At 41.0% G+C, this 14,417-nt stretch overlaps 1 long non-coding RNA gene across 1 annotated transcript in view; it reads right to left on the reverse strand.

The window, feature by feature from the left end:
• Positions 1-3,007: 3,007 nt before the first annotated feature.
• The window catches only part of LOC142826900 (uncharacterized), a 99,863-nt gene continuing 88,453 nt past the window's right edge, over positions 3,008-14,417 (reverse strand). The window contains exon 4 of the long non-coding RNA XR_012901157.1: positions 3,008-4,195. This is a non-coding gene — a long non-coding RNA (uncharacterized LOC142826900). The remainder of the gene's footprint in view (positions 4,196-14,417) is intronic.

A 14,417-nucleotide genomic window follows, 5' to 3' on the forward strand; every position in this document is an offset into this window, starting at 1 on the left:
ATAAATACTTAGTGTTTGTATTGATTGGGTCAGGGACTAAAACCAGGATGTGTCTCCTCTCAGGTGAGACCTCTAACCATCAATCTATAGAACAGGAGTGGGGAGCCTTCTTGGGTTGGGGCTGCTGACCCACAGAAAAATCAAGCAGGGAGGACATATAAGTGAGAAGCCAAAAAGAAAAACCCTCACAACTCTCACTGACCTGGCCCCCAAGTGAGGAGAAAAAATAAACCTTCACAGATGTGGCCCTGGACTGAGAAACAGGAAGAAGAAAACATTTCCCTCAAGTTCCAGCCCCACAAGATGGGGGAGGTGCCAAGGCTCAGGGCTTACCCCCAGGGCTGGCTTAATCCTTCTGTGGTGCTGTTGTTAGAGGATTTTGTGACTCCACCCTGGGCTCTGGGATGGGACCAAAAATGAGGGCTTCAGTGTGCCTATGGTTAGAGCTGGGCAAAGTTTTTGTTTTGTTTTTTCTTACACTCATTTTTGGACCAGAAAAAGAGATGCCTCCATCAAATGCCTAGAAATGAACCAAAACAAAACAACAACAACACAGTTTTGACATTTTCAAAATGAAATAGTTTAATTTTTCAGCTCAGAAAACTTCAGATTAAAAAAAATCCTTTTAATTTTAAACATTATAAACATACTAAATTAATCACAATCAAAACAAAACATTTCAGTTTTTGTTAAAACAAAATATTTTGTTTGACCCTAAAGGAAGGTTTTTCTATCTTTTAATTATCTGCTGAAAACTTCATTTTTGTTTTGACCCCAATTTTTATACATTCTCTCTCTCTCTCTCTCTCTGTCTCTCTCTCACACACACACTATAATACACACACACACACACACACACACACACACTTGCCAGCAGATTTTAAAATATGCATTATTCACCCATCTCAGCTCTGTCCTCATGTTGATGTGATCCATGCTAATAATGTGGACCTTTTTCTCCCTCTAATGGCTGGAGGTTTGAGTATACATAGAGGTTTGAGTATACATAGAGGTTTGAGTATACAGCTGCCACTAAGCTATGAATTGAGTGCCCTGGCTGAAGCACTGAATACTCATGCCTTTGAACCAGAAGCCCAAGATCTAGAACACATAGCTTTTACCAGGGGCACCAGGATTATCTAGCTTCCTGTAAAACAATAATGAATAGAGAATACCTTATGTGTCTACACTGCACCCCTTTTCCGGAAAAGGGATGCTAATGAGACGAGTCGGAATTGCAAATTACACGGCTGCCGTTTTTTTCCGGCTTGTGGACAAGCCGGAGAAAAGCGCCAGTCTAGACGCGATTCTCCGGAAAATAAGCCCTTTTCTGGAGGATTTTCTTATTGAAAGTAGGAATAAGAAATCCTCCGGAAAAGGACTTATTTTCCGGAGAATCGCGTCTAGACTGGCGCTTTTCTCCGGCTTGTCCCCAAGCCGGAAAAAAGCGGCAGCCGTGTAAATGCAAATGTCGCGGGGGATATTTAAATCCCCCGCGGATTTTCAATTCCGACTCGTCTCATTAGCATCCCTTTTCTGGAAAGGGATGCCAATGTAGACGTAGCCAAGGGCTCTACGATTTTTTAAATCAATTTTAAACTGAATTTTGTTCCCAGTTTTTCTTTGCACTATACTTTATAACAAGTGAGTTTTCAGAACACAGAGAGACAATTCCCTAATACCTAGGGCTGAACAATTTTCTTTAATAGAAATGTTACCTCCATTGCTTCTTAACTACAGTTCTGTATTGCCTTTCAGGTGGCAATACAAGGTGTTCTGAGTGGGATGTGACCTTTTTATAGATTGTCTTAAAACCTCATTGAGATTGATAAGTGTGCACTCCCTCTTCAGTTAACATAGCGGTGAACATAGACCCTTACCTAAGATAAATGGCATGTCAGGAGCTTTTGGCTGAATACTGTTTCAGGTATATGGCAGTGTGACAGAACTCACAGGCTGCGTCTAGACTGGCATGATTTTCAGCAAATGCTTTTAACAGAAAAGTGTTTCCTTTAAAATCATTTGCGGAAAAGAGCATCTAGATTGGCAAGGACGCTTTTGCACAAAAGCACTTTTTGTGGAAAAGCATCCGTGCCAATCTAGACGCGGTTTTGCTCAAGAAAGCCCCGATCGCCATTTTCGCCATCGGGGCTTTTTTGCGCAAAACAGTTTTTAGCTGTCTGCACTGGCCCTCTTGTGCAAATACATTTGCGCAAGAGGGCTTTTTCCCGAACTGGAGCAGCATAGTATTTGCGGAAGAACACTGACAATCTTACATTAGATTGTCAGTGTTGCGCAAATTCAAGCGGCCAGTTTAGACAGCTGGCAAGTTTTTCCGCAAAAGCAATTGCTTTTGAGGAAAAACTTGCCTGTCTAGACGCAGCCACACAGACTGAGGTCCAGGGAAGACCAGAGAGACAGAGACAGAGGAAAAGATGCAAAGAAAGCCAAACAACACCCTTTCCACAGAGTATGTCTCTGGAAAAAGCTACAGAGAGTTTCTCAGTCTGGTGTTGGTTTAGCTAGCTGCTTCAAGCTAAGAAACTTCACCTTTTATTCTTGGCTCATCCTGTATGCAGAGACACAGAATTATATATATTCCTTGTAAACATACAAGATTACATCAACATTGGCTACAACTAATATATACTTTCAATTGGAACACCTCACAGAGTGGCTCTTTGATTAGCCACTCAGGTCAAAAAGGGCTCACAATAGATAGCAAACCTCTATTCCCCTGGGCATCACAGCTGCCGGAACATATATGATTTGATAACTAGTTTTCATATTTCCTTTAAATGTACTATACTATGAACCAAACTAATGATCTCCAACAGAGAAACCACACCTCTGGGACAGAACCAGAAGGTGCAAGGAACAAAGATTAATCTCATGGAATTCTCTCTAAACTTCCCACGGGAGAACAGGGATTTAGGAGAGTGGAGGAGTCAAAGTGCCACCACGTAGAAAACAGAGAACAGCTTCCCAACCCTCAGGCATCCTCAGAATCTGCAGGAAAGGGAAACCTCTCCTGTTTCCCTTTGTGGAAAATGGGTGTTCTGTGTTACTTCTCTCCACCCCTTCATCCACATGCACATCCCCTTTTGCACAGTCCAGACTCTCTGCAGAAGGTACAGCATGGAGTCATAGTTGCTGTCACTGAGGGCAGGAAAAATGCCACATGAACAGCACACTCTGATATGTCAATAGAATCATGAGCGTATCTAAGGACACAGCTACACAGCAGGGTTAAAGCTGAAATAAGCTTCACAACTTGTGCTACATCAATTGCGTCGCTTAAGTCAAAATAGCTTATTTCAGCTTTTGGTGCTGTCTACAGAGTGAATATGCTGTTTTGATAGTATTTATGCACCTATAGGTGCAACAGTCTGTGGATACTGACTCCTGCCATTTGCAAGGATTGTTACTCTTTGTCACCCTGGCCTAGAGCGTGTGAATGCTAAGGAAAGGAGTCCCATTTCTTACTAAACCTCAGCATCTCAAAGGCTTTTTATATTGTTATACAGAAGAAGGAACACTAAAAGAAAGCAGACCCATATTTTATTTCCAAAAGAAAATAATGTGTGCATTTCTTGCATGTATCAGACATTCCCAGTTGATAATTGCATGTCCTAAAATAGTCCTTAAAATAATTGAGGGGATATACTTATGGTTAAAACTTTGCTTTACATTAGGGAACAGCCACATGATCTTTCTATTCCGAAATTAATAGCGTAGCTACCATGGTCTGGTCAGCATTCCTAATGAACTGTCAATAAAATAGCTTTAAATGTCCAAGTTTGTATATTATGAACTGCTGACTAGTGTGGGTCTAATTTCAGTCACAATGTTCCCATTTGGGCTCAGCAAAATTAAAGCTGAAGGTAAAGGATTGATAGGAATTAGACATGAATGTTCTGCAAATGGGGATCTTAATCATTGTGGGTTTTTTTTATCCATTAGAGATTGTTTTGTGAACCACTTCCCCTTCCATCTGCCTTTCCACTGTAACCACAGAAATTGCTTTACACAAATGTGTAATATTAGGAATATTTTCAATGTACTTTTAGCTTTTTATTGCAGTTATGCAGTTGAAATCTAGAGAAGACAACAAAATGTGACCAGCCAGCTCTCTTCATAGTACATATACGTGGTTTCTGGACCACCAACATTTCACAAACCATCTTAGGAACACCTGGAGAAAAAATAATGTAGTATGAGTAAAAATTTGCAAAGGTTTGATGGTTCTATATTATTATACTATGCTATCTGTGACCTATTCCACCCAACTGGCTACTCAGAGGAACAGCCCCCCAAAAGATATAAGTACTAGGTGAAAGTGGGGGGAAATACCCTTCTGTAAAGACGTTTTGAACTACATGGGGGGAAAAAACCCTTGAGTTCGAACTTTTCCCTAAAGTATTCTAATTTTTCAGCATAACAATTTGAGAAAATAAAATGTTAAACAGATTTAAAGAGCTGTGGTACACTCTGAAGCAGTAGCATTATCCAATAGTGCACCCTGTACCCCTCTGAGCAGCAGCAGTTCTGCTGCGATGGTGCTTCTCCCGATCACCTAAAATGTAGTTAGTGGTATTTGTAGTACAAGTCATGAACAGGTGGTGGGTTTTTTTGTTAATTACCCATGACCAGTCCATGACTTTTACTAAAAATACCCATGACTAAATCATAGACCTACTCATCACACATGACATGAGGAACTTGTGGCCAATTTAATTCCATTATGGATGGAAAACATCATTGGGGATCACTGCAGTGATAGAGACAAACATTCTGGCTGAGTCTACACTGGCATGAATTTCCGGAACTGCTTAAAATGGAATATTATTCCGTTTTCAGTTTTTCTGGAAAAGGAGCGTCTACATTGGCAGGCTGCTTTTCCGGAAAAGCCTTTTTTCCGGAAAAGCATCTGTGGCCAATGTAGATGCGCTTTTCTGGAAAAGAGCCCCGATCGCTATTTTCGCGATCGGGGCTTTTTTCCAGAAAAGACTACTGGGCTGTGTACACTGGCCCTTTTCCGGAACAGTGTTCCGGAATAAGGACTTATGCCCGAGCAGGAGCAGAATAGTTTTTCCGGAATAGCGGCTGATTTTGTACAGTAGAGCATCATTGCTTTTCCGGAAATTCAACGGCCAGTGTAGACAGCTTGCAGCTTATTCCGGAAAAGCGGCTGATTTTCCGGAATAAGTGGCCCAGTGTAGACACAGCCTCTAGGTATTTTAGCCATTAGTTTAAAATTCTATTTCCTTTTGCTAGGACCTGTCAGAATGAAGAGTCCCACGGAATCACTAAGCCCTTTCTATAACCTTAGTACTATGTGCTATATTTTCAAAGAATTTATCACAGTTTTGGCCTATCAATTTTCATAGGCATTGTGTAGTCAAAGCCCTGCTCATAGACATACTTTTCCATAGAGATAAGGAGTTTCTTTCTCTCAGGGTATGTCTAGAATGCAGACTTTTTCTGGGTTACTGGAGCTATCCTGGAAAAACTCCTCCATGTTCCAGGAACATGTCTGCTCTTCCAAATTTTTTTTCAGAAGAGCAGATGCGTTTTTTCGGCATCCCTGTAAACCTCATTTCTTCGTTACGAGGAAGAAAGGATGTTTTGAAAAAGGGGTTTTTTTCCCCACATTTGGCCCAGCGTAGATGGGCCAAATGTTGGAAAAGCCTCTTTTGAAAAAAAGAAGTGGAAAAAGTTACACAAATTGTGGTTTGCAGTTTGCGTATCTTTTTCTGGAAGAACTGTGTAGTCTAGACACAGCCTCAGTGATCTTCTCTCGGGGCAAATGGAACCAGAGCCTGACAGACTGACAGATGGTATAATCCAGCTAAAGAGATTGATGGAATAGTCTAAGTAGGCCTTTATACATGGAAAATATCTATATCTAGATAGCTAGATAATTAATTTTAAAGTACCCATTTTCAATTTAACTCTGCTCCTCTTGCAATCATTTGTAAAATTCCCATGCACTTCAATGGGAGCAGACTTGTAACAATTTTGAGTGCTTTAAAAAAATCCGCTTTATAATAGTCTTTTGTCCTTAACTTTCAATACTGAGTGCCAAAATCCTCCCTTTTTCAATTTCATCTTTACAGGTCACCATGTTTCTCAAATGACCTACAACAAGTGATACAAGGTGGACGATATCTAGAGTGCTTGTGGATGGAAGAGATCTTTATGTCATCTTAGATCAACTTGAAGTGCCAGATTTTGAGCTACAGTTGATGAATGCTTGTTCTAGTGTGTGTGTGGGAGGGAGGGGAAAGGACGGGGGTATTAAGACACAAAAGTGGTATTCACTTATTATGTAGTGATAGAAATGTAGCTGTGTTAGTCTGGTGTAGCTGAAGCAAAATGCAGGACAATGTAGCACTTTAAAGACTAATAAGATGGTTTATTAGATGATGAGCTTTCGTGGGCCAGACCCACTTCCTCAGATCAAATAGTGGAAGAAAATAGTCACAACCATATATACCAAAGGATACAATTTAAAAAAATGAACACATATGAAAAGGACAAATCACATTTCAGAACAGGAGGGGGATGCGGGGGGGGGGGGGGAGAGGAAGGAAGGTAAGGAAGGTGTCTGTGAATTCAGAAAGCTCATCAACTTATTATGTAGGCTGCTATAGTTTGCACTAGCATGCACTTTCAAGTGATCCTAAGAGACAACCCATGTAGAAATTTTCCTTTTAATTTAAATGTTTTTGTACAAATATCTGCAAATACAGGTATACATTTTCAAAAAATTTGATGATGCACATACAAACACTATTAAAATTAAAGTAATGGAGATTGCCTATCTCCTAGAACTGGAAGGTTATTGAGTCTAGTCCCCTGCCTTCACAGCAGGACCAAGTACCATCTCTGACAAATTTTTGCCCCAAATCCCTAAATGGCCTCCACAAAGATTGAAACTCACAACCCTGAGTGTAGCAGGCCAATGCTCAAACCACTGAACTATCCCTCCCCCTAATCACAAGGAGAGTGACATCATGTGATCAGAGCCATTTGATGAATATATAATGTACCATCATGGCCTTGGCCCTCTAAGCCGCCCTCTGCAGGATTTATTTTAACATTCCAAACCTCTGAACAACTTCAAAATTAGCCACCATTTTTCTTTTAAATAATTCTGCTACAAATCCTCCTACCTTAGATATGTAATGTATATTCTCTCAAAAAATACTTCAGCTGAGACTAGGGTTATCAACTTTCTAATCACACAAAACAGAACAACCCTGTCCAAAAACCCAGTCCCTTCCCTTCACTAAGCCTATGCCTCTTATCTGAGGCCCCACTCTCACTGAATTTTACTGGGCTACAGGATCTGGGTGGGGCCGGAGATGAGAGGTTTGGGGTCCTGGAGGGGACAGGCTGTTGGGGTGTGTGGAAGGGGCAAAGGATCTAATTGGAGGTTCAGGCTCTGGATGGGGATAGAAAAGTGTGTTTCATGGTATGGGAGAGGACTCCAAATCGGGGCATGAGATTGGGGTATTATGGAATTGTGGAATGGGAGTGTGGAGCTCTGACTGGGGGTGTGGGTTCTAGGGTGTGGTTAGAGATGAGGGGTTTGGGCTGCCAGAGGGGGCTATAGGCTGGGAAGGAGGTTGGCATGTGGGAGGAAGTACAAGTTCTAGCTGGGGATTCGGGCTATAGGATGGGGCTGGGGATGAAGGGTTTGGGGTACAAGAAAGGGCTCTGGGCAGGGGGAGGGGGTGCAAGGTGTAAGCTCCAGGAAGGAGATTGGGTGTGGGAGGGGACTTTGAGATGGGACAGGAGGTTGCAATGGTGCAGGAGGTTCATGGTCCGGCGACACTTATTGTGGCTCGTAGGAAGTGGCTGCCAGGTCCCTGCAGCCCATAAGCACGTGGGTGGTGAGAGAGATTCCATGCACTGTACTCATGCTCTCAGGCACAGTCCCTGCAGCTCCCATTTGTCGGGGTTCCTTGCACTGTATCATTGGCACTGCATGGAGCCTCCCAGTGCCTAGCGGACCACAGGGCTGCTTCAGGGAGCTGTGCAGAGCAAGGGCAAGTAAGAAGTCCGTGGTGCCAGAAAGAGCTGCTGGGCATTCCAGTCAAAAAGCAGCTGCTTGGTAACCGTACCGGTGACATGCTCTGGGAACAGTGTCAGGTTTCTTGTGCATCACAACTAGGACTGATTGTGAAAATTTATCTGCAAAATGTTGATTGTTTCAAGTCTCTGCCTGCTCAACTCCTGAATCTAAGGTCTAATATATGAAGGCCCCATCAGAATTATGGCATGTGAAGACCTTATGTTTCCTTACACAGTCCTCATTTCTAGACTTTGAAAGGTCCAAATATATTGGACGTAACAGTACACCACAAACATTTAACTGCACATGAAGTTTAAAGAGGAGATTCAAATGTTTCAATAGAAAGGTTTCCAATGTGCCTCTTCAGTGCATGTTAAATGAACTATAGGATGTAGAGCTGTTAGAGTATCACTGATTAACTTTTAAACCAATAAGCTGATGCTTATCGGTTAACGGTTTCAGTTACACTTAGTCAGCTCCCAAGGAGGTGGCTTCACAGTGGCAGGGCAGTGAAGTGACCTCCCTGGAGCCAGGTGGGCAAGGGCTGATCATAGAGGAAGAAGAGGAGGAGGAAGCTTTGCTGCCACAGTGAAGCTTCTTTCCGGCAGAGACTGGTAGTCCTGTTTCTGGGAAGGCTTTGCCATGCTTCTGTAGCATTAGGCTTTATATTGCAGAGCCTGCAGCGCAGGTAACCATGTAACCACTGAGATTTTCAATGGTTACACAGTTACCCTATTACACGATTTTTAACATGTCTAAATAGGAACTACAGTATAATTCTTCTCTTTTCTTCTGGCTGGTTGCCCAGTGAATTCTACTCACTCACTACCCTGAAGACAGCTCTTGATTGTGTTTTGATGTTTCTGCCGACCTATTACTGTACTGACTTCATGGAAGCCAAAACATACATTTGTGATCTCATTTTTCCCCCCTGCACTCCTTCCACTCAATCAAACATGCACACAAGCTTCTACAAAACAGAAGAATGCTTTTAAGCCATGGCAGTGCTCTTGGGAACTGTCATATGACATTTCTGTTCTTTTTTAAGGAACATACTTTGCTGACTCTCCTTGCCATACTGTTTTTATTTTTTCACTTACACCCAAATTCACATGGGCATGGAAACAAGTATCGTCACAAAACTGCGTTGTGGCAGCTGTTCCATAATATGAAATATTTAGTGGGAATGGGTGTCTTTGGTGACGCAAAGCACTGGATTTTTAATTTAGATTTGAATGTGGGGGATGATTTTTTGCATAAGGTGCAACTGTCTTGTTGAATTAGTGTCAGGGAGCCTTTCTTGCTGCAGACACGAAAGAGCCAAATATGCCTGTAAAATGTTCCTCTTCCTGAAAGACATATCCGAAATTAGACCTAAGTTTACTTTGGTTCCCTTACATAGCACTATAATCCCACATTGCCTTACATTTTTAGCACTAACAGTTTTGAATTATGAAACTGGTTTCCAGATCTTTACTGATGTCAGATGAATTATTTCTGCATATTTATACGTACAATTTAATTCTTGCCTCCTCATTTTAGTTATTCAGTGCCCCTGTATTTAAAATCATAGACCATGTACAATGAGAAATTTTGAAAGTACTTCAGTACACGCCCTTTTCTAGCCATAACAATGAAGGCAAGTGACCCTTTTCACATAAGTAGGCCCTTGCAAATCTGTGGATATCTGCATTATATCAATGGTTATCCACATCTGTGACTATGGATGAGAATGTCCTCAGCTCATTTTTGTGGATACAGATGTGGATACAGATTTTGTATCTTGAACCCTGCAAATTTGCAGATATCTGCTTTCTATTCACAGGTATCCACCTACATGGATCATTTTTGCAGATGAAGATGCAGATACCAGTTTTGTATCTGTGCAGGGATCTACACATCAAGGACCAGTTTCTGTCAGAGGAAGATTGGCCCAATGCCTCAGACAGTGCACTGAAATTTTGGCAATCTGGGTCCAATTCTCTGGACTCCTGTGTTCTAGGAAAAATCATCAAATTTGTCTCTGTCTCTGTCTCAGTTCATAGCTATATAAGGGTATGTCTACACTACCACCCTACCGGGATTTGAATTTCCCGGGCTTCATTTGCATAAAGCCGGGCGCCGCCATTTTTAAATGTTCGCTAGTGTGGACTCCGTGCCGCACGGCTACACGTGGCACGGAGTCCACGCTAGCGGACATTTTAAAATGGCGGCACCCGGCAAGATGCAAATGAAGCCCGGGAAATTCAAATCCCGGGCTTCATTTGCAACTCCGGTTGCCTACATTACCACCCTAGTTCGAACTACGGTGGTAGTGTAGACATACCCTAATTGAGGTACAGTGTAGTATTTCCTTTCTCTTATCCTTTATCTTTTTTATCTATTTTGATGATGAACTTTCAAGAGCAGCTACAGTATGTATGCCTCCCACAATGGAGCCTTGACCTTCATTAAGGTTACTGTAATTCAGCCTATTCTAATCAGTAATAGTAGTGTGCTCACTATTTATTTTTTAAATTGACTTAGTCAAGCAGAGTTGAAAGCCCTTGTTGTAAGCTAAAACACTTTGGATTCTGCAGTCTCCTCATCAGTGAACACTTATCCATGGTTCATTACTATAAAGAATATAATCATATTCACATACATAATACTTCTAATAGACATTCACTCAGCATTTCATAATGGCTTTTTATGACAAGAGATGGATCTGATTGTACACTTGCATATGTTAAGACATAGCTGGAGACATAGAACATTGTGAAAATGCACTGTCCAAGGCATACACTGGCATTTAATATCGCAATACACATTAGTTATCAACAGGTGGGGTTATGTCAGAAGTCCCCTCTGAAACTCATAAGGTCAGCACAAATTGATGGCACAATAGAGGCCATAATTTTTGAATTCACCTTAAAATATTAATGAATTGATACCATTTAAGAGTGCATAGAATACGCTGTTTCCCTACAGCACTTGACATAAGTTGTTTTACTAATAATTTATTAAAAGTAGAATCCAGAAAGCTATTATAATTTAAATCATTAAAACACATGAGCTTTTCATACTTTAAACAAATCTTATTCATAACCTTCATTTATTTTATATAGTAAAGATCCATTTGTGGTTTTGTACAATCCTATCTTGTATTTATTTTGTTCAAACTCAAACAATGGTAATCTAATGGTAATCAGGTAGCATAAAAACTGCTTGATCCTTATAACAGGTGGCTTCATGTTTTCCATTGAAAGGATTTCCCATACTGGGTTTTTGACCTAAATATTTTGCTACATTCACCAACTATGCAGTGTAAAAACGTATTTGAGTTCACATAGTGATGCTCATGAACACTTCAGAGAATAACTATTTTCCTTACAGCTTATATCAGCTGTTGAAAACTTGAAGCAATATTTATTTTTCCTCGTGAGTTATGATTTTGGGACAAACTATAATTATTTTATCAAGAATAATTAAATTCATGCTTATTAAATTAATCAGTTGCAGATGAAATACACAGGAGCAAAAGAAAGCTTTACCTTGTTAATGTTGTTAAGTTCCTGAACACAAAGGTGAAAGAGACCTTATAATTCATCTAAGCTATCTATGGAAGAAGGGAAATTATTCATTTCACAACTATTCACTGCAGATACAGTACTTAGCTCTCTTGGGACACGTCTACACAGCAGTGTTATTTCAAAATAACTGACGTTATTCTGAAATATCATATTGTACGTCTACATTACAAACCTTTATTTTGAAATAATGGCGAGCTGGAGGACTTCTTACTCTGACTCATGGTAACCCTCAATTCTTCCTTCAACTTCCTACTGACAGCACCAAAAGCCGAATTAAGCTATTTTGACTAAAGCTATGCAATTGATGTAGCTGAAGTTACAGAAGTTGCGAAGTTTAATTCCACTTTTGCCCTGCTGTAGATTTATCCTTGGTACTTAGTTATGTAAATCTGGGGCAAGATGCTTCATGGTGCTGAGAAATATAGTGAGCTCTAAACTCCTGTTGACTACAGTTAAGAGTTCAGGACTTGAACTCTTTGCAGGATTGGGACCTAAAGGTGGAAGCTTTAATATTTTTTTTCATACACTCCTAAAGCTCTGGGCTGGAACAAGTCAGTAATTTTGTGGTGACACATTTGGAGCTTTTAAGCACACTGAGGGTAGGTCTACACCACGGAGTTTTTTTTGGAAAAACAGCCATTTTCAAAAAAAAAAAAAAAAACAACCACCTTTACTTAAGTCCACACTGCAATCACATTCTTTCAAAAAAAATTTAACGACAGAGGGGTTTTTCCGACACTGGTAAACATCTTTCTACAAGGAAAGGTGTGTGTGGACGGGGAAGAGGGAGTTCTTTCCTCGAGGAAAAAGCCACAGGTGCCCTGGCGGCCAGTCCATACATAGTAATCACAGCTTACATGCAAAATAGCATCCATTCAGTGTGGACGCTATCTTTTGAAAAAGCAGATCGCTTTTTCGATGCGCTTTTGCTGTGAAGATCTCTTCCAGAAAAATCTTCTTTCGCAAGAAGCTTGCAGCCTAGACATAGACTGAGTTGAGGGGATGGAACATGCTCAGTAGAGATGGAGTTTTTCAAGTACTAACAAATCTATACTGAGAAAGTACAAACTAAATTTTTTCAGAGTATGGTAATACGGCCAAATGTTGGGGGAGAAAAAGAGATACTGCCAAATTTGAAGTTCCTGCTCCAAAGCATGGAAGTGCTGGAGCTTATCAATAAAATGGTTTTGGTGGTGATGAGCTTTTAAAACATGGGCAAAATAATGTATTTCCCCTTACCCTCAATCTGAGAAATGGATGAATCCTCTACATGAAATTTTTCAGAATAATTCAGCCTTAGGCAAAGCCTGGATGTGGGCAATTCCAATCTGAACAGCTAAAATTCAACAAAGTTAAAAGCAACTGCAAAATGACTTTTAAGGGGAAGCTATGCATAACCTGAACTCTAGACATTTCTACTTGTGCTCCCTATAGTTACCCTCCAGTAAAAATATAAACCACATGTTGCAGACAATTTTAGCCAGGGAAAACTGGAAATAACAGGATGGTCCCATGCTTGTAGAGACAGGCACGATCATATTTATGAATAAAGATTTTAGTGATGATTGAAAGTTTTCTATCAAAACTGATTTTATATAGAAGATTGTGTCAAAAAGCCAGTGAAAATTTTCACAGAAAGTTTCTGGTTTCTATAATTTTATTGCTTCTTCAGGTCAGGTTTTGATTTAAAGATGACATTTTACTCAGGAGAAATCCCCAAACAAAAAGGCTATTTTTGGATGAGCTCCAGTCACTCTATGTGCTCAGTCACTCTATCAAATTAAAGTATTAACTAATTATATCAATTGTACTTCAGTGAATATGTTTAAGTATTTGAAGTTTGACTTGTGTACTGCTTGTTATTTTTCTCCCCCAAAACTATCAAGGTTTCAAATAGAAGTAAAAAATTAAAGCTATACTAAGCTACAATACTGTACTCCTGTCAATTACTATTCTAAACTTGTAATTAGAAAATCAGCATCTGTCCACAGAGGTATTTGAGGCACCCTAGTGTTAATTGATAGAGTGACTGAGCACAGAGTAATACATCTGTAGCATGTAAAGTTTCTCTCTCAGGGTACATCTACACTGAAGCATTTTTCTGGAAAAAACTCACATTCACACTGCTATTGCGTTCTTGCAACAGAAAGTTGAAAGAACGGAGGAGGTTTTCCAACAGCGATAAACCTCTTTGTATGAGGAAGAACCCTTTTCCCAAAAGAGGTCTTTCAGAAAAAGGCGTATGTGGATACGGAAGAGGGTTTTTTTTGACAGAAGAGGCCCCCAGGAGATAACACAGGTGGCCCGGTGGACACTCCATCCAAACTAATCACAGCTCTATAGTTGCCAACTCTTAAAGCTTCAGGGATCTGGACAAGACATGTGGCAGAACATGCAGCTCTCTCTGCCACAGGCATTGCCACCCATGGCCCAGACACAAGCCCCCAAAGCCCCCCTGGCCTTCACAGGGAGCAACACCAGGGCTCCCAGGACCCTGCCAGGAGTAGCAAATGGCATGCACCCTCTTGGTCCAGAGTGGAGATCCTGACCCTCTTCAAGCTGTGGGGGGAGGAGAAGACCCTGCAGGAGCTCCGTTTCTGGGTCCAAAATTACCAACATCTATGGGTGTAGGCTGAGGCCTTGGTGGAGAAGGGACCTCCTCTTGGACCTTAGAACAGGTCCGGAGTAAGGTTAAAGAGCTCTGCCAGGGCTCTGCCAGGGCTCTCCCAGGGCCAGGGAGTGCAGCTCTTGCTCCGGGACTG

The sequence above is a fragment of the Pelodiscus sinensis genome, chromosome 1, assembly GCF_049634645.1.
Source record: "Pelodiscus sinensis isolate JC-2024 chromosome 1, ASM4963464v1, whole genome shotgun sequence".
Taxonomy (NCBI): domain Eukaryota; kingdom Metazoa; phylum Chordata; order Testudines; family Trionychidae; genus Pelodiscus; species Pelodiscus sinensis.